This window comes from Aythya ferina (assembly GCF_964211825.1).
Source record: "Aythya ferina genome assembly, chromosome: 7".
Classification (NCBI taxonomy): Eukaryota; Metazoa; Chordata; class Aves; order Anseriformes; family Anatidae; genus Aythya; species Aythya ferina.
Window position 1 is genome coordinate 20776077 of NC_140302.1, and position 24326 is coordinate 20800402.

The 24326-nt window shown below is 40.7% G+C and overlaps 2 long non-coding RNA genes across 2 annotated transcripts in view; both read left to right on the forward strand.

The window, feature by feature from the left end:
• Positions 1–209: 209 nt before the first annotated feature.
• Positions 210–24326, forward strand: part of LOC311439634 — a 60547-nt gene continuing 36430 nt past the window's right edge. The window contains exons 1-4 of the long non-coding RNA XR_014694868.1: positions 210–311; positions 9235–9324; positions 10509–10542; positions 10792–10882. This is a non-coding gene — a long non-coding RNA (uncharacterized lncRNA). The remainder of the gene's footprint in view (positions 312–9234; positions 9325–10508; positions 10543–10791; positions 10883–24326) is intronic.
• Positions 21724–23756, forward strand: LOC311439635. The gene is made up of 2 exons (XR_014694869.1): positions 21724–21863; positions 22449–23756. It is a non-coding gene; the product is annotated as an uncharacterized lncRNA (long non-coding RNA).

Here is a 24326-nt window from a genome sequence, read left to right on the forward strand (position 1 = left end):
ACTGCACAGCATGTTCACGTCCCTGACACCTGTATATAAAGATGGATTTATGCCCTCTGCCTGCCGTGCAGGTGGCCAGGTCCATCAGCAGGAACCTTCTCCTGGCAGAGGTCCGTGCCTTCGGTCACCACCCCATGGTTGGCTCCTTTGGCAGTGCTGCTGCATCCTCAGCACCTTCCCATGATGCTCTGTGCAGGGTGGACCTGGTGGCTTGCCCAACGCTTCACTGGTCTGGGGTGGAGCCAAAACTGGGTCTGATCCATGGCTGAAGGAAGAACCTCCTGTGCTGGGCATATCAACCTGTCCTCAGGGTAAGGATGACCCCAGAGCAGCGTGCCAGGGTGACTTGGCAGTAGCAGGGTGTGCTTCGGGCAAATGGAAATGTTATTTTAGGCTTCGCTTGAACAACTGTCCAGGGGTAATATTCTCCCTGTCACAGTTTACTGCAGAAGTTTCTCTTAAAGGGTTGTATGGGAGTTTAAATATTGGTGGAGAATGAAGCGAAACAAGCCAGTTTTTACCTAAAATGTCTTAATCAGTGAGTTTAGACTTGCATTAGGCTTTGCTGACAGTGACAACCCTGAGCCTCCTATGAGCAAAGCTCATGAAAAGCTCATGCTTTTCTCTGAAAGCAGTCACAAGCAGTTTGCACTCTGGTACTTGGAAGCACCGGGCTTCCTGAGCAAGTACAAGCGAAAGAAGAATAAAATGGCTATGTGAAATAGATTTTTCTTTCTCTGTGCATTCACAAGTCCAAGTTTAAGGTGTATTTAGTGGGTAAACATCTGAAGATATAAAGGTAGTATCCTTTGCCATCGTGCAATACTTTACTAATATCTTTTTAAGAACTTTTCAATTTTAATGAAAATAGTGAATTTTGTTGGAGGTGAGCTCTCTCATTCAAACTGAAATTCCTGATTTGCACAAAGAAATCATTTCCCTTGCAGTCTTTATTTAATGTCCAAATTATAAGGTCATGTTTTATGAATGAACTACTTAGGCTTGCTGCAGAATACTATAGAAGGAATATAAGTCTGGATTAAAAGAACAAATACTAATTATTGAAAACAGTCTATAGACTTTTTGTTATAATTTCTTTGGTGTTCTAATTTCTGTTAAGTTCTGGCTTGTCTGGATTTTGTGAGATTTTTCCATTAACACATAATTTGTTTTCACATTTCTTTGATTTTTCCATATTTTTTTGGGGGGTGTGTGGGGGGGTCTGTTCACAGACAAACACATTAGAGACTAAGTGTTAGCAATTTGACAGGAAATAAAGTTGGTTTTTGTTTGTTTGTTGGTTGGTTTGTTGTTTTGTTTTGTTTTGTTTTATGATGACGGCACTTGTGTGAAGCTCAGATCTGTATTCAGCCTCTGGCTCTGCACCAGGCCTTTTGTGCAATTCTGGGTTGTAGCAGCAGGCCCGCAGGCACAGCCCTGTGGGCATGGGCAGCAGCATGTGTTGTGAAATGTGGCTTTGGGCAGGGCTCTATGGCTCCTTGCTGCTGCTTTTGGTTTTAGCATGACCAGCTCATTCACCAAGCTACATAGCTTGTATGTAACATTGCTTCTGTGAACATCAGTATGCTTCATTGCAGCTCTGGTGTGAAAGCCAATAGCCTTTACCTGGGAATTATGCTATGTCATCATTTTTCTCAAATGTGGCCTGGTGGCAACAGGATTGGAAATTACTGATCCTACAGTAAATCAAATAGTCTCTGTAGGCTTGGTTTCTCCATATGAAAAAGTGGGAGCAGTGCAGGGTTTTAATAAAAGCTCTGAATACTTGAGGACCCCAGCTACGGGAGAGCCAGAGAAGGTGCTGTGCTGCTTGCAGAGTAGGCAGGTAACCTCACTGGAATTAACCTTCCTTAAATCCTTTACCTTTAGATGTAAATTACAATTCATTTCACGAATTTGTATGTATCTGAAAGGAATAATAATATGCTGAGTAGGATGAAGATGATTCTGGACTGAGAGCAAATATAGCTGAGTTTTCAGCCAGGGTGAAAGTGCCTTGATGCCAGAATAAGCATACTCTAGTATTTCTTTGTCCTTTTGAAAAATTGGCTACACACACATACCTACCAACTTCTGTTGGCTAAGTTAACATGTTTCTTACAAGTACAGATTTATCTGAGTCCGTGATTACAATAGACTTTCTTTCTGTTTATATGGTAGTTTCATTTCTCTCTGCATCTAGTTCAACCTCATCCCAGTTATATCTTCAGAGGCTAAGAAACAAGCTTTGTGTCTCTGGGCATGCTTTGTGGTTTCTTAAAATAGTGTGGCACTTACCTCGTATTTTCTCCCCCTTTTCCTTTGGGGAGGGAAAGTGAGGGAGAGGTTGTGGTGGAGGTTAGCTACCCAGCAGGATGAAACCACCACACCAGCATATTCTGCTTGCAGTAATCAACACAGTCACTTTTTCCATCCAGATAATATCAGTGCCCAGTCCTTGCCCATTACCTATGAAAAAAACTCTTACTAACTTCAGTGTACTTAAAATGAATACAAACCATGGTAACGTGGTAACAAGGAAGATGTATATCATTACCTGCTGTGTGTATTTTCCTGGCATTTGTTAGATTTCTCTTTTTATCAGTTATAAAGACTGCAGAGATTTCCAAAATTAGAATACAATTTAGTATAGCATGCTTTAATTTCTAAATCTCATTAATCTTTCTTAACTATTCCAGAAAGCTTTGTTTGTATTTAAATAATATTATCTGAGCTGTATTCCTGTGAAAATCAGGATGCATTCTTGTAGCTTACAATCTTCTTTTAAATTCAAGACAAATTAGTCAGGAAGTGAGAGTGAATTAATATACTGGCCAAAGAAAAGAATTAAAATCCTCTGCATTGAAAACGCTTCCTTCCATGGTAAGCGCTGCCTTGCCCTGTTTTATTATAGAGGGTGGTACAAGCAAGCACTTTGTTTGAACAGTAGAAAAGTGCCAAAGTCTCTATATTTGATGAAGGTTTTCTGCTGTAAGCCAGTTTTATCTCAGGAGACCATTTTGTTTCTTTATGGGAAGCTTTTGTGGAGAGTAAATAGGATAATGTCCTGAATATGCAATAGTCAGCATAATAATGCTGAAAAATTTCTAGCCAACATCAGCCTTCATTAGTTTTGTGTCAAAGCAGGGTACTGGGTTGTCTTTCCTTTTTACCAAGCTGCCTGTTGTCTGCCACTGCTTGCTTCTTGCAACAACCTTTCTTTCTCTTCAACAACCTTAACAACAACCAACCTTACAGCTGGTAAGGTGTGTCCAAGTTTGCATGGTCTGGCATCCCACTTGCTGCAGCTCTGGCGCTTCTGTGAGGATCATTAGCAATGCCAAAATTCCCTGCTTGTAGTTACAAGAGCAAAATTCCCCAAAGAGTGTTTAGCAGAACTAGAAAACAATGCTGGCTGAGGCAGCAGAGGGCAGGTGAGGTTGGGGATGTTTGTGGAAGAAAATCACGAAGCTGCTTCAACAGGGGAAGGCTGAGGCCAGGAAAAGGTCTGGCTCCAGGGAGCAGCCCCTGCTCAGCAGGAGCTCATGTGGACTTTCTCTGCTGGCCATTTGCACCAGCTTTCTGTGCTTCCCATAGCCTGGTTGGCTAGGGGAAGGAAAGAGAGGCACCATGGCTTTGAGGAGTGATATGTTAGCAGGTTGGCTTGGGTTTCTCCACCTAATGAAATCCTCCAGCTCCTGAGGCAGCTGGACACCATGCTCTGAGAACAGGCAAGGAGGAGCTGGGGTAATGACCAGGCTGCCCAGCATACGGGTCATCCAGCCAGGAGGAGAAAATTTGCATCACAATTTGAAGTATTTTCTCTGTGGTTGTTTCGGCAGCTGCTCAAACTGCCCAGAGCCATTGGATCTTCTCTGTCAGTTATACCCATAACAACAACAGGCTTCCTGAGGGACAGAGAAAGTGTGGAAAGGAGCCAGTGAAAGAGTCCAGGTAGCAGAAACCAGCCATAGGAAGGACATTTTGACACCAATATTTTCCTGTGCCTAAAAAGACAGAATATTTGCCGCAGGTCTGTCTTTCCCTTTCCTTCAGCAACATCCATTTACCTCACATTAAAGCATACAAAATATCTAGTGCAGATAACATAACCTTCATCAACATGTCATCTTCTCAACATGGTAAATTAAACCCAGTCAAAGCAGCACTATACAGGATGAGGATTTTGGCCTCTAAAACAAAAACACCTCATACAGTTTTCTCATTCCTAACACTTCAGGCAGAATTGGGTAGGCATTGGCACTTGGGTGGCAAAGAGCTGCTTCTGTTCATTGAACCGGGAGGACCAAAAGCTCTGATCAAACTCAGTCAGCATGGGGATTCTGGCTGGCATCCTTCAGAATGGAGCCATACAGAGGTGCCTGCGTTTGGAACAGCCGCAGCATTCTCAGCTTCTGGTTTTTGTATTTGGAGTGCTGCAGATCCTCTCTGTGTATGAGTTTGCATCACAGCTGTCTACCTACAGCGTGGTCTAGAGCTTCTGTGTACCTCTGCAATATAAATACTCACTGGCAAAGCATAAGAAAAAAATTACTGTGTAGCGTAACTGCTCAGGGCTGGCATCAGGTCCAGTGCTGGTGGTAAGACCTGTGCGAGTGCAGCACGTGAAGTGGATGTACGCAACTTGGGGCAGCACTGTGCCTGTTTGCAGGTGAGCCTGTGTTTTCTGTACCCAGAAAGTGTGTATTTACTCACGTACCAGCCTTCTGGAAAACTTTGGCCTCCTGACCTCATGGCTCTTATCAAAATGATTTTAATACATCAGCTATGAGGATTATGCATTTCTTTACAATTTTTCTGAATGTTTTAAACAACACACATGTATTTTTGCTACCCAAAATCTGTCTTTTTTGTTTCATTATTCTTTGAAATTGGAAAAACTAAACAAGTTCTCATGGAACTGGAAGGATTAGACAGCTTTCTGTTAGTTAATGAGTCCTAGGATCTTTCCATAGTTAATAGCTAGTAATTATGAAGACAAAATGAAAGCCACAATGTGACTTCATTTTTGGCAATATTGCTTTTAAAGAAGTTTAAGTACTTCACAGAATCACAGAATTACAGAATTTTCTAGGTTGGAAGAGACCTCAAGGTCATCGAGTCCAACCTCTGACCTAACGCTAACAGTCCCCACTAAACCATTTCCCTAAGCTCTACATCTAAACGTCTTTTAAAGACCTCCAGGGATGGTGACTCCACCACTTCCCTGGGCAGCCTGTTCCAGTGCCTCACAACCCTCTCAGTGAAGAAGTTCTTCCTAACATCTAACCTAAAACTCCCCTGGCTCAACTTAAGCCCATTCCCCCTCGTCCTGTCACCAGGCACGTGGGAGAACAGGCCAACCCCCACCTCGCTACAGCCTCCCTTGAGGTACCTATAAAGAGCGATAAGGTCGCCCCTGAGCCTCCTTTTCTCCAGGCTGAACAAGCCCAGCTCCCTCAGCCGCTCCTCGTAGGACTTGTTCTCCAGGCCCCTCACCAGCTTTGTCGCCCTTCTCTGCACCAGCTCAAGCACCTCCATGTCCTTCTTGTAGCGAGGGGCCCAAAACTGAACACAGTACTCAAGGTGCGGCCTCACCAGAGCTGAGTACAGGGGGACGATCACCTCCCTAGCCCTGCTGGCCACACTGTTTCTTATGCAAGCCAGGATGCCGTTGGCCTTCTTGGCCACCTGAGCACACTGCTGGCTCATATTCAGCCGACAATTTGCCTCTACTTGCTTAGAGGCAAAATAAAATGCTCGCTTGGAGAGGCAGGAGAGGAAGGGAAGATATCTGGTTTGTGACACAGTTCTAGTTCATTAAACTGCAGAGTGTTTACATTGTTGTTTGTTACATGTAGAAATAGCACATCTCGGTCAGCTGATAGCAACATCTGGGAAAATGTGTTGAAATACACACAAAAAATGGCTTCTTATGGTGTAGTGGGGATGTCCTGTATATTTCTGAAAGACATTAATGGCAAAATGTGTTTTAAAATTAAAAAAAAAAAAATAATAAATATATATATATATATATAATTGCATAAGAGCTTTCATGTTGCTCATATGTGGCACGCAATTTTGGCAAAAGTAGTATTTCTAATATAACCAGGAAAGTGATCTCTGCTTTCCTGCTGCCATAGTGTTGATGCTGCAGAGGCCACAACAAAGCCTTGTGGTTTTACTACTGTTTCCTCAGATGCCTACGTTAGTTGTGTAAGTGTCACGTTACAAAATCACAGTTCACACATACTACTGAGCAGGGCAGATGGAATTAAAACTGTGTATTTGCTGACATGCTTTGGCAGTTTGGACCGTTTTGCTGAAAGCAGAGGCTCCTCAGCACACTGGAAGTTTGCGTTGTGGCATCGCCAGACCAGGAGCAGAGGCTGAAATCTGCCGCAGGGCTTCAAAGAGCCCAGGAATATTTTGTTGATGCACAGGGGACCTGTACAAGTCCCCAAGCTAGAGGGGAGGGTTAGTCCTGTCAACCCTGGAAATGAAGTGAGCACTTATTCATCGTGAACAGGAACAGTTAAACCTCCAATCTTTATACTGCATAAGAAACAGAGAAGAGCTATCCACTGTTGGCTGTCCTCTGAAGTTAATGATAATTGGATTTAAATGTGGTAAGACTGCTAATAGGATAGCAGAAGAAATGTGTGTCATATGTAAAGTATATAGATGAGCAGACGACTGATATTAGCACTGGCAGCAAGTAACCCCTTAAAATTTTGGCATTGAAGAGAAACTGACAGGGGCTTTCATTTTTGAAAGGCCTACCTGAGGCAGTATTTTCCAAAAATGAAACACAAACTAGCAGCAACATACCTCAGAGTTATCCAAGGTGGGCTGAGTGGGGAGGAAATGTGCAGGACTTCTGCAACATGCAGTAAAGTTGCTCATTTTCCTGAAACAGAAGAAGCAGCCTTCACAAGTTTAGGAAACCCTCCTATAGCTGAAGGAAATGGTTGTCCTGTGCTTCCAAACAAATCCTTCTCAAATCTGTGTCCTGGAACTAGGTAAACTGAGAAAAACGAACAGAAAAGATTTACCTAGTGTTTGTGTTAACCCTACTGGCCATAAACAAAGGTATGTAAGGTACATATTCAGGCTCCCCTTTGACAAAGGATGACTTAAGCAGACATTTGAAGTTCAGTATGAACTAAAATTCTCTGTTGCAGAGCAATACCTGTCTACATTTGGCGCATGTATTACTTTCAGTATAAGCTGCATACCTAAGCAATTGCACTGTTGTTGTATGGGGAAGGAATGAGAAATAGGGGAGATGAAAATACCATTGTTTTTCCATTCCAGCTCCAGTAAGCAAATCTAAACATTTTTGCAACCTTTATAGCTTTAAACTCATCATAAGAGAGCTGGAACAATGGTAATCAAAGACTGATTTTAGAAACAAATGCAGACTAAATGAGAAAGTATTTGGCTTTTGATTGTTCAATCCCATCCTGAGGTCTCCAGCTTGGTCCATCACACAGTTATTAACTAACATCACACTAGGGTAAATATCTTTATTTAGTAAAACAACAAAAAAAAAAGGATTAGGCAATCCCATTTTAGGTCAACAATCTAGACTTATCATCAGGGTAAACTTTTGGCTAAAATTCTGTGAATTTTTTTTTAAACTTGAAAGGCACTCAAAGAGGACAGAAACATGTAGTGAATCAGATCCAAGAACCATATTTCATCATGCTCAAGGCAGCCGTTATCAAAAGGACCATTTGTATTGGCTCTCCTTCAAAAGTAGCCTGCTACTGGTGCTCAAATCAGGTTACTTCCACAGCGAACTCCTACTTTATTCTGGATGTGGCTTCAAAGTTTGTAATCACGCAAGTTAAAAGACAACAGTTAAATTTTAACTAACATTCAGGTTTCTTTCTGCTATATTAAACTCAGATAACCGGTGATTGGTAAATACATACGTTTAGACATCTGCATTTTAGTAAACGGATGCTTTGTGTGCAGGTTTTTTAGTGATTGTTTGTTTGTTTAAAAAGAAATATGAATTATTTCATCTTTGGATTATAAGCATTTTTCCTCCATTGCTAGCTAAGTATTATGCAGGTGTATTTTAGGGAATCAGCAAACTTTTGAAATTAGCAATTTTTTTTAATACTTTCTTGTCATTTTCTAGTTGCACACAAATACAAGGAATGAAAAATGAAGAGAAATGTCCTTTTTCACAAGCTGTGAGTTACTCATTCAGCACTGTGTCAGGCAGGCAGCCTGTGTGATCTCCATCGTGTGGCTGGTGCAGACTTCTGCCAGTCGTCCAGCTCAGATTTAAAAAAAGAAATGGCACTGGATGTTTGCACTTTTACAGAATAAACTTTGCAAGTGAATTACATAAACAAAGCATCAGTCCCGGCAAATCATGCTGGTATTTAATTTATCTTTAGTGGTTACTTAAAAGTTCACTTACGTGAATGAGGGGACTGTGCCTTGTTTGCACTCTCATGCTAGGTTTTCTGCAGCCTCCCCAGCAACATTTTCTTCGGGGCTGGCTGGGAGTTTGGGGTGGAGGAGAGGAGATCTGAGACTTTCATTACAGTTGTAACAGTAAGAAACGTTCTTTATACTCATTTCCTTTTGATGTTTTTGTTGTTATTTTTGGTTTACTGTTAAAGAAAGTTGGTGAAAGGTTCAGGGGAGGCTGGTAAGACACACTGGCCATTTCTGGGCTGTGATTCTGGCAAATTGACTATTTTACTATTTATTTGACTATTTTTTGACACCAAAGAGTTAGTGATGCAGGGGTTGGTTCCTGTGGATATCCATCCCTGGGGGGAATATGGATCTACCGTGGAGCCCCAGGGTCCACCTGGGTACAGGCTTCTGGCCATGTCGATCAGGTGGAAGGGTGGCATTGGGTATGGTACAAACATCACCTCCCATGTTTCTAACAGGGAATAATATGCTGGAGGGAACAAATCATTTTATTCTTTTCAGGAGAGACATCTCAGCTCAAATCTAAAATTCTCCTGATGGGGGGAAAGTCAAATGTACCCAGTAGGTTTAGCAAACATAATTTTCCTTCTATTCTTTTTGGAATAATTTAGCACGTATTTGATGTGGCTCTCTAAAGCTGAGAATCCTATTTCTCTGGTATCTCTAGTCTTCCCTCCTAAGCAGTAATTTTCTGAAACACGGCACTTTGTCTGATCTGTTGCTGACTGAGTATAAGTTATTCTAAAAATGTCCTCTTTGTGTCTAAAGGGATTTGGCCTGTCTGCCTGACTGTGAAAACCAGTCCCCTGCCCTCAGTCTGCTGCATGCCAGCATTGAGCCCACACCGTCACCACCCAGGTATGTCACAGAAGACGCTGACAAACTGCAGTGCCCTCACTTCATAAAGCTGCTAGAGTCAAAGGGAGGAATGACGAGAATATTTGTCTTTACAAAAAAGTAGGACATGCAGCAGACTGTGCACTGCCACCTGCATGGCAGCAGCACACTGTAGCTGGAAAAAAGAGAGACCGCACAGACCTAAAAAAGCCTGTCGATGTGCAATCTACAAAATAAATATTTGACTCAAAGCAGGCCTTTCAAAGGACTCTGTCCATGTGCAACCTGCTACATGCACCGACTGCTGTCCCAGTGACATAGTAAACTAGAAAATGTGCTATTCAGATGCACATCATTGTGTTTTGGGCTAGCTTAAAATTCAAAAGATCTTGATAAACTTCAGTCCTGTGACCATGATAACTAATCATCCTCTGTAGTCAGAATGGGTGGAAAAGAATGCATATTTTTGTGAACTTACAATTCTTACTGAAGTTTGACATAATGGTTACAGTTGTACTTTATGAGACGAAAAAATTTCTACTTCCTTAAAACTTTTAAAACCACAACCTAAAGGTTGTATAAAACTTATAAGACTTTTTTTTTTTTTTTTTTCCTGTGAAGAGCCAGCACCCCAGGGAGAAATATGGGTTTTACAGGGCTCTCCTGTGATAAAGTTTAATTTTCAAAAGTATTTTTATATCTTCAAAGACAAATTTGTGGAGTTAAAATACATCATCTGGTCTTCTCACTGTAGATTTTCCTATGTGTTGACAATATTATGCAAATATTTATATACTTGTATTTTTTTCCAATTTTCAGAGGTTAAAAGAATGTAATGAAAAGCACAACTAAAAGATGCACCAAGATGCTTAAGTTCACCAGAACACAGGCCTCTTTCAGCAATGTGCTTTTATAAAAGGTAGACCAGAAGAGATCATTATTAAGAAAGAAATCTAAACAAATTACAGCTTAGACCAGAGGCTTTCCTGAATTAGTTCCTAGTTAAGTAACATGGTCTTGTTTAGAATGGCATCTAATTTCATTTTAAAATTGGCACTGATGGAGAATCCACCCTAGCAAACTGTTCCAGCAATTCAGACTGTCAAAACTTTGCAGTTTATTTAAATATTTTCAGTACCAGCTGCTAGATCTTGTCACATAGGTAACTTTATGGTCCTTCTATTCTATTTATGATCTCCATGTAGGTACTGGCAGACCACAGTCACCACTGGATCACAGGCAAGTGGAGGTGTTGGGGACCGCTAGTGATTGTCTCATCCAAGCCCTTGCTCAAAGCAGGGCCACCAAGAGCAGGTTGCCCAGGACTGTGTCCAGTCCAGTTTTGAACATCTCAGAGGATGGAAACTCCAAAATTTCTCTGGGCTGCCTGTTCCAGCATTTCATTACCCTATGGTGGAAAACTTCTGTGGTGTGTAGGGTGGGTTTTTGTTTGTTTTTTATGTTTAAAAGGAATTTTATGTGTTTCAGGTTTTGCCCCTTAGTTCTTATCCCATTAGTGTCCTGTCACCACAGAAAAGAGTCTGGCTTGTTCTTCTCTACTCCTCCTGACCACCATCAGGTATTTATAAGCACTGATACAATATTTAGTTACTTACCCTCCTGTTGTCCCAAATCCTTTTTGGAATCCATTTCTTCCCTATTAAGGACTCCAGTCTGGCTGCTTCCATTTTGGACAGATTTGTTCCCATTTTCAAATGTACATTAATATTAATTATTCAGCTTGTCGGCTCATACAGATTAATTTGTTGTGGTAGGTTGGCCAATTTACATTTTGCCAGTCTTGATTGTAAATTTTCATATGGGGGTTGGACCCTATGATCTTTCCAGGTCCCTTCCAACCCCTACAGTTCTGTGATTCTGTGATGTGTGACTGTAAATGGGTTGTGTATTTGAGATTTGCTGAAGTACTTCCCACGGAGGTCCACAATGAATTCACTTTTGCTTTTGCTCTGAAGTCAGCATTGCTACACAGTGTAACATGGGAGAAAAACAGGCATGGAAAAGAGACAGACAGGAGGTGACACCAGTTGAATGACCCAATTTGGTCAGATTTGGAAGTTCATAGCAATTTGCAGTTGTTTATTGTTTTCATTTGTTACTTCTCTCTCTAAGACTGAGATAAGAGTAGATTTTACTTGCAAGATCTGGCAAAGGGATGGTTACTACTTATTAATAGAGCCTTGTTATTCAAAGGAGAGATTAAGATAGAAATTAATTGACAGTCTACCCACAGTTGCACTTTATAATTCATAATGTAGTGCATGAACAGGAACAGCCTATTCTATAAACCTGCTCGGGTTCCATAGATCTATAGATCTTGAATAGTCAGGCCAGTGACTCAAGGCTAAAAGATGCTGTAGTCGTGGTTCACAAAAGCCCACTGAAGTCACGACCAAAGAAGTATGACTCACTGAAGTGTGAGCACTGTGCCCTTCATCTGTGCACTAGGCCTTCACCTGGCTGCTTTCCTGTTAGCTTGAAGGGCCTTATATCCCAGGAAAACTTTGGGCATGTCATCCAAACTGTGAACTGCTAATAGGCAACCTAAGGTTGTTGAACTCTGCCTGAACCTTATTTATTTTTACTTCTGCAGAGAGGACATGAATTATCTTTCTGACACCATATCTGAGTAAGTAGATGCACTCTGTGTGATCACATTACTTCTTTTGCAGGAGGCAGCTGTAGATAGACTTCAGTGCTTCCTCTCAGTATATATGTGTCTGTTCCTATATATATAGCTGCATGGCATAGATATGATTTCAAAGGCCATTACGGTCATGCAGGAACAGGATCATGTCACTTGAGAGTAAGTGCTTAGGAGTGAATTACTCTCAAGCAGAGAGCAGAGACCCCGCAGGAATTCACAGCTGAGCAAAGCTTGCAAGTCCTGAAAAAAATCCATGGTTTCCATATGGACTTTTATGCTACTTGCAGTAACAACAAAAAGTTTATGGGGTCCCAAAAATGCCCAATATTTTGATTCAGACATAAAAAAAAATAAAAAGGTAGATTTTACAGATGAGAGTCTTGTTCAGGCACACATAGTGGGTTGATAACTGTTTCCAGCCATTCTCTGCACTTGAATGAATTTCTGATCACAGTTCCTCACGGTCAGGGGCTTTGCTTTCTCAGTGTTTCCTGCATGCCAAGGAGGATCCATTGCCAACTAGGAAGCCTGCTCACTGGGATTTGGGGCTGGCTGTTTGGTATTGAAATTCTGTAGCTGGTGCACTGTCTTGTGATTTAATTCCATAGCAGAAGTTGATGGGAAGGGGAAACTCTTTCCTCTGTCCTGAAAGCAGCAGCATGTGATTTGTCTGTGTGTTGGCAACTGTATCTTTGGAAATCAGGAAATGAAAACCTTCCTGGAAGTCAGTGTAAAGGCCTAATGCAAAGCACTGCAATGTTACTCATTTCGTCAGCTGTCAGGGAAGTCCTTGTCGTCAGCTGTGACGTGCTTCAATTAGAAACTCTGTTTAGGAAGAGACGTGCTCTTTAGAGTGCAGGGCTGGTTCCCACAATTTACAAGGACATCTCTTGTTGCTAGGTTTTAACTAGGCATGCAAGGAGTAACATAAATTATTGCTTTATATGCTATTACTGGAAAGAAGGCAACTCAGAAGATAAGAAAAGTATTGTGATAACAGAAAAGTACAGTTCAGAATCTGAAACATAAGGATCTGACCTGGACCAGGGACAGCAGATGCATGGTCTTATCACTGCCACTGAGTGAAGTCCTAGATGCACTTGGGAGATGCTCGGTATTGCATTCTGCATTGCATCTTCCTGATTTCCTTCCTCTAAGCTTGCAGAACCACTTACACATAATTCTCCTAGGTAACCTCTCTAATGACATTCAGTAACAGGGATAAAATGAAAGAAGAGCAGAGGGGAAACCTAGAGCACCCAGAATCACTTGAGTAATAGTAATTGAACAAGAGCGGGTGCAAGAGCCGCTTCTAAAAAAGCAACAATTGATCTCCAAAACACAAAAGGGTTTTGTTCAGGTCTGAAGTGTTCCTGTGTCTCTTATCTCCCTTAGTAGCTGCTAGCTTTTTCCTTCACAGTTTCTTTTGTGATGTCCCAGAGAGGAGATTTCAATTCTATTGTCAATGCTAGCTGTTTCTCTAGGTGCCGTGCAGTAGTCAGTCCTCATACAGTCAACTCAGTAAAAGCTGGTTCTTAGATGTACTTCCTCTGTACTTGCACTTTTTTTCCCTGCTGTTCGTAAGAGATTTGCCAATATTAATCCCGTTTTAAGAAAAGAATCTGAACAAGTCTACGTGTAAAAAATCCAGGAATCTCCATGTTTTCTGATGGCCTTGAGACTCAACTCATTTAGTTCTTCTAGAGGCAACAGCAAAAGAGAATGAACTTTGAAAGAAAGCAAAATGAAGCTTTATTTATTTGGTCATGGTTCAGCTCTACCCATAGCACAATGGAGCCCTTCTCTCCAGGGCTGACTAATATCCACGTAATAGCGAGTAGTCTTGCAGAGAGCTGTGCAGCACAGTGGCACCAGCAAGTCTTGGCAGGGTTTACTAATAAGCAAAACGAGAGAAACATGGGAAATGCAGCTTGTGGCAAAAGAAGCTGCAAGAGATCAAATGGAAACAGGATGAAGATGAAATTAATATCGTCAGAAACAGTTGAAAATTGTGTGGATGTTATCAACAGGAGAAAAAATCTTTTAAAAGGAACACAAGAAAAGGAAAAGGCAGCACACAAAAAAACAGTGAGTTAGCAAAGGGTGGACTGAATTAGCTCTGTACACAAAGCCTCTGCCAGAGGAGGAAAAGAGCAGAATGCAATGTTCTTTCTGGTCAGATTCAGTCTAGAATGGTATTGCAGCAGCACGCACAGATAAATAAATTTGGACTAGATTCAGTGGCTGCAAAGAGAATACAAGGTGATGAGCTGTAATTTATTTTATTGCTGAGACTTGATAAGCTCAGCAACTTTCTCTGTAGGATCCAGTAACTACTGACTGCAGAAAATGGCACAAAGTGAATCTCGGTAATCTGAAGCACACACGATGCATCTGGCTTTGAGAAATGGTCAGTAACCGATACCAGACTGGGAATCATGCTGATCACGAGGTGTTTTATTTATAGTCAAATAATTCTATTTACAGTGCTTGAATTGTAATTAAAGATGCACTTTTTTCATGACTCCAGAAAATCTCACAACTAATTTCATAGTTGTTTTGTTAGAGGAAATTGGGCAAACAGTTTTCAATTTTTCCAAACATCCTGGAACAAACTACCCTCAGAAATAATGATCAATGTACTAAGAAAGGATCTTGGGAAAAATATCTGCACATTTCACCAGTAAAACCTGAAGCAAAGCTATGATCTACAGTCACTTTTTCATTACTAATGTGATAAGTGTAAGAATTAAAATGCCGAAAGTAATATATTTTCAGGGAAAAAAAAATCCACCAGGCTGAAAGAGACCAGAAAAGATTTGCTAGGCTAATTTTAGCAATCCTGGATTACTTATTAAGAGCCAGGCACTCTGGACATGGCTGAGCAGGGCATGTTCTCTATTGCAGCTCTGTGAAACTCTAAATGTCTACCATACAGTCAGTGGTAACAGATGCTTCTAAGCAAATTTGCAATATGGCTGTTGACTTTTTGGCTGCAGAAATTAAAATGCTCATGTTACCTGGAATAATCCTACCCACCACAACAGGAATTATATATACTTTCAAATAATTACAGGATGCTTTATGAATGTGTAGTTAAACTGAGACTAAAGGAGGGTCTGCTTTTTGTGTAGCAAAACCAACGTGCCTGCAAACAGTGTGTTTACACATAGGTGACAGAGTTGAACAGATGAGACAGGTGACGTTTCAACATAATTTTACCGTACAAATGTTGAATTGAACAGTTTGCAAATGCCACGCACATACAGCAGCAAATTCCATATTTCTCTGTTTTGACAGATAGTCATGTGTACATAAGGGCATGGAAGCTATTGCTGTCATACTATCTGTGTTTTTAGTAAGGCATTTTAAAACAGACTAGAAAGAAAAACAAACTGAAGTGCTCTTAAATTTTCTGCCCTGAACAACTGTTAAGTATGCAACATTTCAGCCAGTTCACCAGTCTATGCACAGGGAGGTCTCCTGCCACAAAATTCAGAAAGATCCAGAATTACACAAAGCAACAATATGTTCAAGTAGAGGGAGATTCAAAATGAGTTCTGTATTTCAAAATCCTCAAGAGGAAGATATGAAGAAAAGGCACACTTTAAAAAAAAAAAAAAATTTGGAATGATTATAATACTTAGAACAGACACACCATAAACAGGACCTTAGTGGATATGCTGTCTATGTAAATCCCTCTTAACCTAGAAAATATTGATGGACGAGACAGCCATAACCAACAAACGTGCATTTGAAAAAACTGCTATACCAACTCACCCCCTCTGTACAGCTTTCAGCTTTTGTTCCTAAGGCTACTTATAAGTTACCTGCCACATTGTTTTGTTTAGTTTTACACATCTATTTAGTCTGAGCTCCAATGCTGGAAACTTTGCTGAGGCCCAGACACTACTACTACTGGAAGCATGTAGGTAGGTCCTTTCAGCCCTGCACTGGGATCCCACAGGCACGTGTGAGTCCAGCCACAGAAGCAGGGCTTCCCTGTCTGCAGCAGGGGCCATGCTCTTGGCTTGGCACATTGGGCAGCCATCCTCGTGAGGTGCTGCTGCAACATAAACTGAATTACATATTTATGGAAGTAAACAGTATTTGAAGTGTCCATGGTTTGAAAGCACTTTGCCACTAAGACTGTTGTTCTGTGATTATCTCAGTCTGAACTGCTGAAAATTAACCCAGCAACAAATGTATGCATTTTGTAGCTGGATCTGTAAGAAAAGGGAATAAGCATAGGCATAGCAGGAGGGCAGAGGAAATTTTTGGTGGCACTTTTAGCTGCTGAAAAAAAAAAAAAAAAAAAAAAAAAAAGAAAGAAAAAAAGAAGTTGTACTAGGAATTATTTTTCTAAAGTTCTTCGAAATTTGATGTTGATCTCTGGCCATGCAAGTCCCGTTTTCTGGTCAGCACCCCTGAAAATGTGTACCATACATGGACTCTAATTACACCCTGTCTATATGTTAGCAGTTTCAAAGTCAGGGTATGGGGAATAAGGGAGTAGCTGAGTTTTACCATCTGCACCCAAGCCACTAGCAGTAATGGCACAGCATTTCTCAGTTATGAGGCCATGTTCCCCAAAAAACAGTATTATTTATCTAACATTTCCTATTCTGCAGCATAAAATGGGAACCAAGTTGACCAAAAACCATGCTAATGAGAAGTTACTTGCCAAGATGCCATACTACATTAAGAAAGCAGAGCATTTGATACACTTGCGTTACTGTACTTTTTTTTTTCACGAGTTTGAGCTAAATTTCTTGAAATGAAAGCAATTTCGTAGAGAATGACAAAGAGGAACAGCAGCTGAGGGCTGTCAGTGCACAAATACCATTATGGTAGCTAGTTTTAGTTACACAGATTGTGGGAAAGGGCAGCTCTTCTGGAAAGATTTTTAAACTTTTGTGATGAGGGCAGTGTGACTGAACTACAATGAGATCTGCATTTTCTTCCTGATATTCTGATATCCAAATTAAATTGAACTGTCCTTGGTCGTGTTCTGTGCCTTAGTATTATAATAGTTTAACAACATTCCTAGCAAATTTACTTTGTTAACCCAAATAAACCCAAACCCCTGAGAACATGTTGGGCTTGGTGGTTTGCTGAATCTGTGTTTTTATCAGAATGTTTATTTTGGTGCTTTGCCCATCTGCTAGACTGCTCTTAATACTTTTTAGCTTCGTTGCTCATTTGTTACTGCTCTGCACATAAATCAATGATGGCATCGTATCATTTTGACTGTGACTTTTTCTAAATATATCTGGTCTATACGGGATAAGTTCAAGCCAGTGGGTGGAATCATGAATTCTTAAGAGAACTACCCAGAGAGATGTTTCTCAAGAAATAATGAAGTTAACACAGGGTTGTACAAAAGTGCTTCACTGAATAGTGCTATCTCACAGGCCATTTCTTGATTTTTGTCTCAAGAGAACAAATCTTTTGTATGGCATAGCACTTGCTCTTCACATGAATTCAGTCCATTAATAAAAGCATAAAAGCAGAACACCAAAAACGTGCATCTGGGGTTCAAAGGATAGTAGGGTGGACTTCCATATGGAGAGGCTAAGGGGAAATGTAGGGCATTTTTTCAGAAGGGGAAAGAGCATATTGGAGATCTAGAGGTCCCACAGTGTCTACAATTGATTTCAAAATTGATTCTGCTTTGCCAGAGATGTTTGCTATCTCCACTTATGTTTTGCCATCTCTTCAAAAAAAAAAAAAAAAAAAAAAAAAAAAAGCTTTGGCAGGCTTTTGGTCTGTGACCTCTACCAATGACTCATTCCCAGCCTGAGCCCGCTAAACTGACAGCGTCTGCGTGTCAGCTATGCAGTGATATCTTGTGTTGGTGAGAAGATTATGTAGCATGGATAAGTTAGATGTAGCTGTGCTAGCTGCAGTGAAGAAAAAATGTAGGCTAGGCCATTAATGCTGGCTCTGCCTTCTGTTTGTGGTCTTCCAAGCAGCGTTGTCTCAAGAAACATGGGAAAACTTGGAATTCTGTGTGCAGAAAATTGGCTTTTTTTTCTTTTTCTTTTCTTTTTTCTCCTTAGCTGTTTATGGTTTGCAGGTTGAAATCAAATTGTTGTATTAAGCACAAAAGATGTTTCCTAGCTCTAGAAATGTGAGTTTGGGATTGAGCTGTGACGTGGGTATGTGGAGTCTTTTCCTCATAGAAATAAAGCTGAGGACAGTGCTTTTAGTGCAGTTCAGCAAGAAAAACCTCCCACTGAGACAGCTGCTGGTCTGGGGGTAGGGAAAGATGCCTAAGACTGACACTTCTGTCATTTCTCTTGGCTCTTTTTTGTTGGTGATGTTTTGTTTTGTTTTGCTTTGTTGTTTGTAAAGACTCTTCTGGCATTTGTGAGAGATTCGATGTGACTGTCAGATCCCAGAGGCACCCGGAGTACAAAAGGCAGACTGCGAGGCCTCAGGCCCATCATTTTCCGAAGATTTGAGGCTAAAAATTCATCTGTCTTCTGACCCTGCAGAAAGTTTAAATTTTGCTTTCTCCTCATGCTCTTCATACCTCAGCTTTCAAACCCACAGCCTGAACTTGCATATTTTGGGCACCCATGGTTTTTGTACTATAAAGGGACTTTGCAGAAGACCTGTCCCCTGCTTTCCTCCTTTCTGTGATCTCCCTGGCAGCCTCATGTAGCCATGGTGCCTAATGGTCTCACCTGCTGTGTTCTGCTGTGTAGGCCTGAGTAAGGCTGGGACTCAGTCTGACCTCTGGAAAGGTCTGGAGGACAAGCTAGATGGTCAGAAATGTCCCCGAGGTGCTCTATGCACCAACTGCCCCATAACTTCAGAGCAGCCCGCTCTGCTGCTCAAAGCAGCTCCTAACCTACCTGAGTTCTTATGCTGGAGCCAAATCCAGAAGGTGCAAAGCTGACTTAGTCTACATCTATCTCCCTTCAGCCTCCCTGAAAATCTCTGGGAAGATAAGTGGAGTACAGCCATCTGCCTGAGATAAAATTTCTTCCTCCTAACCTGATGTTCTTCTAAGCTTACTGTTCAATTATTCAAGATAAAGATGAGGTGGGATACCCTAGATAAAACAAAATAATCATAATACAAAACATATGTAAATCAGGCTATAAGAACATACTGAGTGTGTTCACCTTTGCCATCAGCTCTCTAAAGAAAAGAGGAAAAGCTTTTTTTTAAAAAAAGAAGTTGTGTCTGAGGTGAGCATAAAACGCTTTCTATTACGAGCTCCGTAATAGAGGCATCAGAGAAGGGTAGGGCCTGAATAATCTGCAGCTTGGGTAAGTGTATGTACCTTTCGGATGATGTTCTATTTTTAAATTAGAAAGGAAGCATTCTTCATTGAAAATGAAGCTGGAACGTTGCTTAACAATGAAGTGTGGGGCTGTTGAGGGATCTCCTTGGAAACTTGATAGTTGTCTTCACGGTACTGCCTGGTGAAGTGATCTTATGAATATATATTTTGCTACATCAGCATCACCAAAATCAAAATAACACGACTATGCTTTATTCCTAATTAGGAAAAATATTTTTGTGACATCTTGACTACATTTAGAACAAGATATTATAAATAGAGTTTGGATAAGTGTTGACTATATTTCTAGACATTGTTAAATGCTCACTGAAAATATACATACTCACAAAATAAAACATCTTTTTACATAGAAGAACTGTTTAAGATCTGTTTAAGAGCTCTGTATATCCTTTTAAAGAAATTAGCTGCTTTTTTTTTTTCTGAATATGCAAATACTGTTTGCATTTCAGAGAGGGATTCTGCAATTTTCTCCATGAAAATCAATTTCCTCTCAGTACATACAAGTTATCTATGAATACCCTTTATCTCTTTAGCTGCTACCTCAAGTATTATCGGGGCATATGCTAATCTTATTATGAATTCACCTTTCTTTTGGAAATGAAGGGAGGACCAGAGGTCAAATGACAGATCCCTTTTTGAAATCCAGTGGAATATCCAGTATTTAACAGCAATGGGAATCATGAAAGGAGATATGTAGGTTTTAATTCAGACTTCAAAGGAATCAAAAGGGAAAAAAATAAAAGCATAACAAGGCATTTGGCAGTGCTGCGTTGAGTGAATTTTTTCAAAGTACAACTAAGTAAATTGCAAAATAAGTTATTGAGAGGAACAAGGCTTGACATACACTTTCACATTGGCTGACCTGAATGGTTTCCATAACCATGTAGATTTTATGGAGGTAATTTTGAAATGCTTTATTTCCCTTTAGGAAGAGCACAAGCAGTCTCAATTTTGAACTTAGGAAAAAAAATTAAAAAATTGCATCATGGAGATTCAGCTGCAGGCTTAGAAGCCTACTGTTTGTTCTCACATGTGACATGATCACTGCAGTCATTCTTCTCTCCTCTTTCTCTGTTCAGCATTCAGATTGTCTCTTCAGTTTATGTTAAAAATTCAGTGCTTTGCTTCTGACATGCCTTCAAAATATTGTCAGCATTAGAGAAAATATTTGCAGAATGTAGCATCTTTATACTAAGTAAACAAATAATGAATTGCAATTCTGTAAAATTAGAACATTCATAAAAAATACTGTCTTTATTAGCTACTGCAAGTGCTGTTCAGGGTATTACACAAAACATATTTAGGAGATAAGGAAAGATTATCCACTTGGCCTTATAAAGCACTGAGAGGACAGCATGTCATTGCTGTAAAATACTTGATAGGCAAAATATGACAAGCATTTTGTTCTTTAAATAGGCCACAAATTGAAATGAGTTTCTTGGTTTCATGGTGGCCCTTTACTGATTTGTCCCATCCAAGATACTGCACAATCAGTAGGCTTTGCTGTGAAAGGTAGACAAGCAGGGGAAGGTATGGACAGACAGGGTCAGCATGCTGGCAGGGCTGCAGGCTCCCAGGTACAGCAAACCAGGCTTCCCTGTGTGTGTCAGTTCAGTGATGTTCCACCCTCAGTCGCATAAATAGCTATACACAGCCATACCATTTCAAAAAGTAATTAGACGTCATTAAATCTTGGAAGAAATATCTTTGACTTTAGTTTACATGGCTAATTACTGTAATTTATAACAAACGTTAAATAAGCTAATCACACAATTAAATGCTGGTTCCTTTTACAATACTGGTATCCAGTGCTGTTTTGCTCTTGTTTTAATGGATGTGGCAGTGTAATCCTGCAGTGGATTCATTGAATACATCCAATCTGTTTTTTTCAGACAGCAGATTTTAACTCCGCAGTTAGACTGACATCAGCACAGCACAGCTCTGTGATACCTTCTTGGCCATCTGCCTCCGTCTCCTTCAGAACAAGTAATAAGCCAGAAACACATGAGAACTGGCAGTGATTAAAAAGACAGAACAACTGGAGAATAAGGTTTAATTGCTAGTGCTTCAGTTGTGCCAGGATAATACTATGAGCACTGACTCATCAAAATCAACTGATTTCTGACTACAGTGCTGTGTTTTTTGAGAATCAGGAGAAGAATGTTTGAAAGGGTAGGCAAATGTGAAATTGCTCATAGCATTTAGGTACCATCCTGCCCTTCTATAGTGCTTTGATTTGCAGTCTGTAAGTATAATGGGACAGCATATTTCAGGCTACCACGGAAAACCTTTAGGATCTCTCTATTACACGATGCCCTGTGATTGTGCAGCCTGGAGCTGATGACTCAGGTGTAATGACTTCCAGTGTGAAATTGCTAATGAAGTGTTTTGCTGAATCACCTTCAACTCCATCCCCACTGAGTTTCCTACTGATGAAGTGTAATTAGTGCTGACTCACAGTAGCACATACAGCCTGTGAATTTCAGGCAGGATATAAGGTGAGAATGGAGCCTTTGCAAGTATGGGAATTTGGGAAGTGTGAGAGAAGACATTGTGTGAAGCCCAGGAATGGAGGTAAGCAAGGTGACAGAACTTCTGTTGCCTGATGTGACAATAAAATGAAGGGCCTATCTGAGAAAAATGCAAACTTTTTGCAGTGTTTTTAGAATAGGGTGGGAAATCCAGCTGTTTTGTCCAGGCATGAAAATCAAAAGTAGATCCTCCTACTCCAGAAGCAATCTGTGCATTGAAAATATATTTGCTAATTATATTTGAAATACTCAGCTGGCCCACAAAATCATGGAAATGAGTGAAAAGTTTTAGGTCAGCCAAACATTTGTTTTAGATCAGCCAAACCTTCACACCTCTATCCACTTCTTCCTACAGTAAATTAAAATCTGGTTTTTAGTTCTGGCCTTTGCTGAATGAAAGGAGTAAAAATCCTGTGAAAATAGAGAGGGATAAAAATGCATTTCTCAGTTACATTTCCAAATCAGCAAAACTAGCCGGAGGTTTTCAGCACTCATCTCCCAATCAGTGGTCCATCTGTCAAACTGAGGAGTAAAATAGATGCTTAAGAGGAAGCAGATGCTGGCAGCACAACTATTTCAGCATCTCCTTAGAGCAGAGGAAAGTGGTTTTTTTTTTTTTTTTTTACAGACCGGGCTGCAGCTACAGCACAGCCCTCACTGACCCAGCCATCCCCTAACCCGTGTCTGGTGCTTGGCAGACAGCGTGGGAAGTAAGGAACTCATGGCAAGCATCAAGGACCGGATGGTGGAAAGCATCCAGGGACTCCAGTCCACGTTCTTTTATTTGTCCCTTTTGTACTGCTTGCCAGTTTGGGAGGCCGTCACACACGTCCCCAATTTATTGAAGGATGGAGACACTTAATTTGAGCCATTATGTGAAGAGAAATCCACGCTGTCTGGGGAAACAATATTTCCGTAGGCTTATGGTGTTGAAAAGGAGTGCCTGTTGGAGAACAACAGCTTAGCAGAGATGCTTGCACATAATGGCCAGAGTCACTCCTGCAGGACTGGCAGTAGTTCAGGAGGAATCACCCTACAGCAGCAATATCAGACCAAGCCTATTGCATAGTCACAAAACCAGCAAGTTCACAGTAATATCAAAGATTAGTTGCATAAACTGAAAAGAATGCATTGCAAACACTTTTGTAGAGCTGTCTCTATAGAAGAGTACAAACAAACGCACACAATGCTGCAGAGGCTCCTATGCTGCTATGCACAAACTTGTGACCCAGAGCAGGAAAGGCAAGAAGCTGCTCTGACAAAAATTAAAACCTTGGATGAAAATATGGCCACTACTGTCTCAAGATTATTTTAAACCTGTGGCAAATATATCTGTGGCACCAAAATCACAGTTTCTATGCTTGTGAATTACACTGATCTATTTATCAGAAGAGCAGTATAAAATCAAAGGGAAAATATTAGGAATTAATTCTGGTTTTCAGTCTTGCATGAAAGGTGGTAGCCCTTCTGTCTGAGCAGATCTTCAAGCGTGTGATGGAAGAGTATTTTTGTAAGTATAGTTTTAATAACTGTGCCTTGAGGGTTTAAAAGAATACTCTGTAAACAAGAAGTGGAAAAACAGTAGAATGGTGTCTGAAAAACATCCCTCAGCCACTCCAGAAAGTGACTGCTGAAGCAGTTAATAATGTTCCATTCAGGATGGAGGAAATGCACTTCCCATTCTCTTCATAGTTTTTAAGTTTCTTAGCTTTGGGCAACCTGGACCATCTAGTGAAAATCTTTTATTGGATTTTCTTTGACCAAACCACTTTGCTAAGAACTGCAGTTATCATTCAAGCTATAATCCAGTCCTAGACAAAAACACTGCTTGTCTCCTGAAACAACATTTCCGCAGGTTTCTGTGCCAGATAATGCAGGGTGATGAGTATCTAGCAGGAGTTGTATCCACAGCCTCCCTGTCCTCCAGCCATTCCAAGAAGCTCTTGGGGGGACATTGCCTCCTTCTGCTTGGGCTGCCAATGTGCCACAGTGGCTCTGAATCTAGCTCTGCTGCCTGCCCTGGGTGTCTGCTTGGAGCCAGTAAGAGCACAATGTGAGCTCTAATACTTGACCAGTAAGATGTGATTGCCTCTCCATTTCCCTCTCTCTCTCTGAATCATGACTGAAGTGTGGGGAGGAGAAATCCAGCACAGCCTCCACAGTCAGCTGCTTGAGGCTATGACTACACAGCACCTGAAAGTGCACTTGCCCAGAGTCTGTGGCATTTGTGTGACATTTTATATTTAAGAAGTAGCATATTTTTCACTGGTTAGAATAAAATGCAATGTTATTTATGTAACTAATCTTGAAAATAAGAGGATATAATATTTGGTATTTGCGGTCCTCTGAAAATATCAAAATGCTATGTTTTCTCTAACAAAAAATTCTACCTAGTAATTCTAGCTAGAGCTTGACTAAGTCAAGGTTTTTAATCAAGTTGCTCATGGATTTTGAAACAGAGGCTGAGTCTCCACTCATGGTCAGCAGAGACTGCAGCACCCCATCA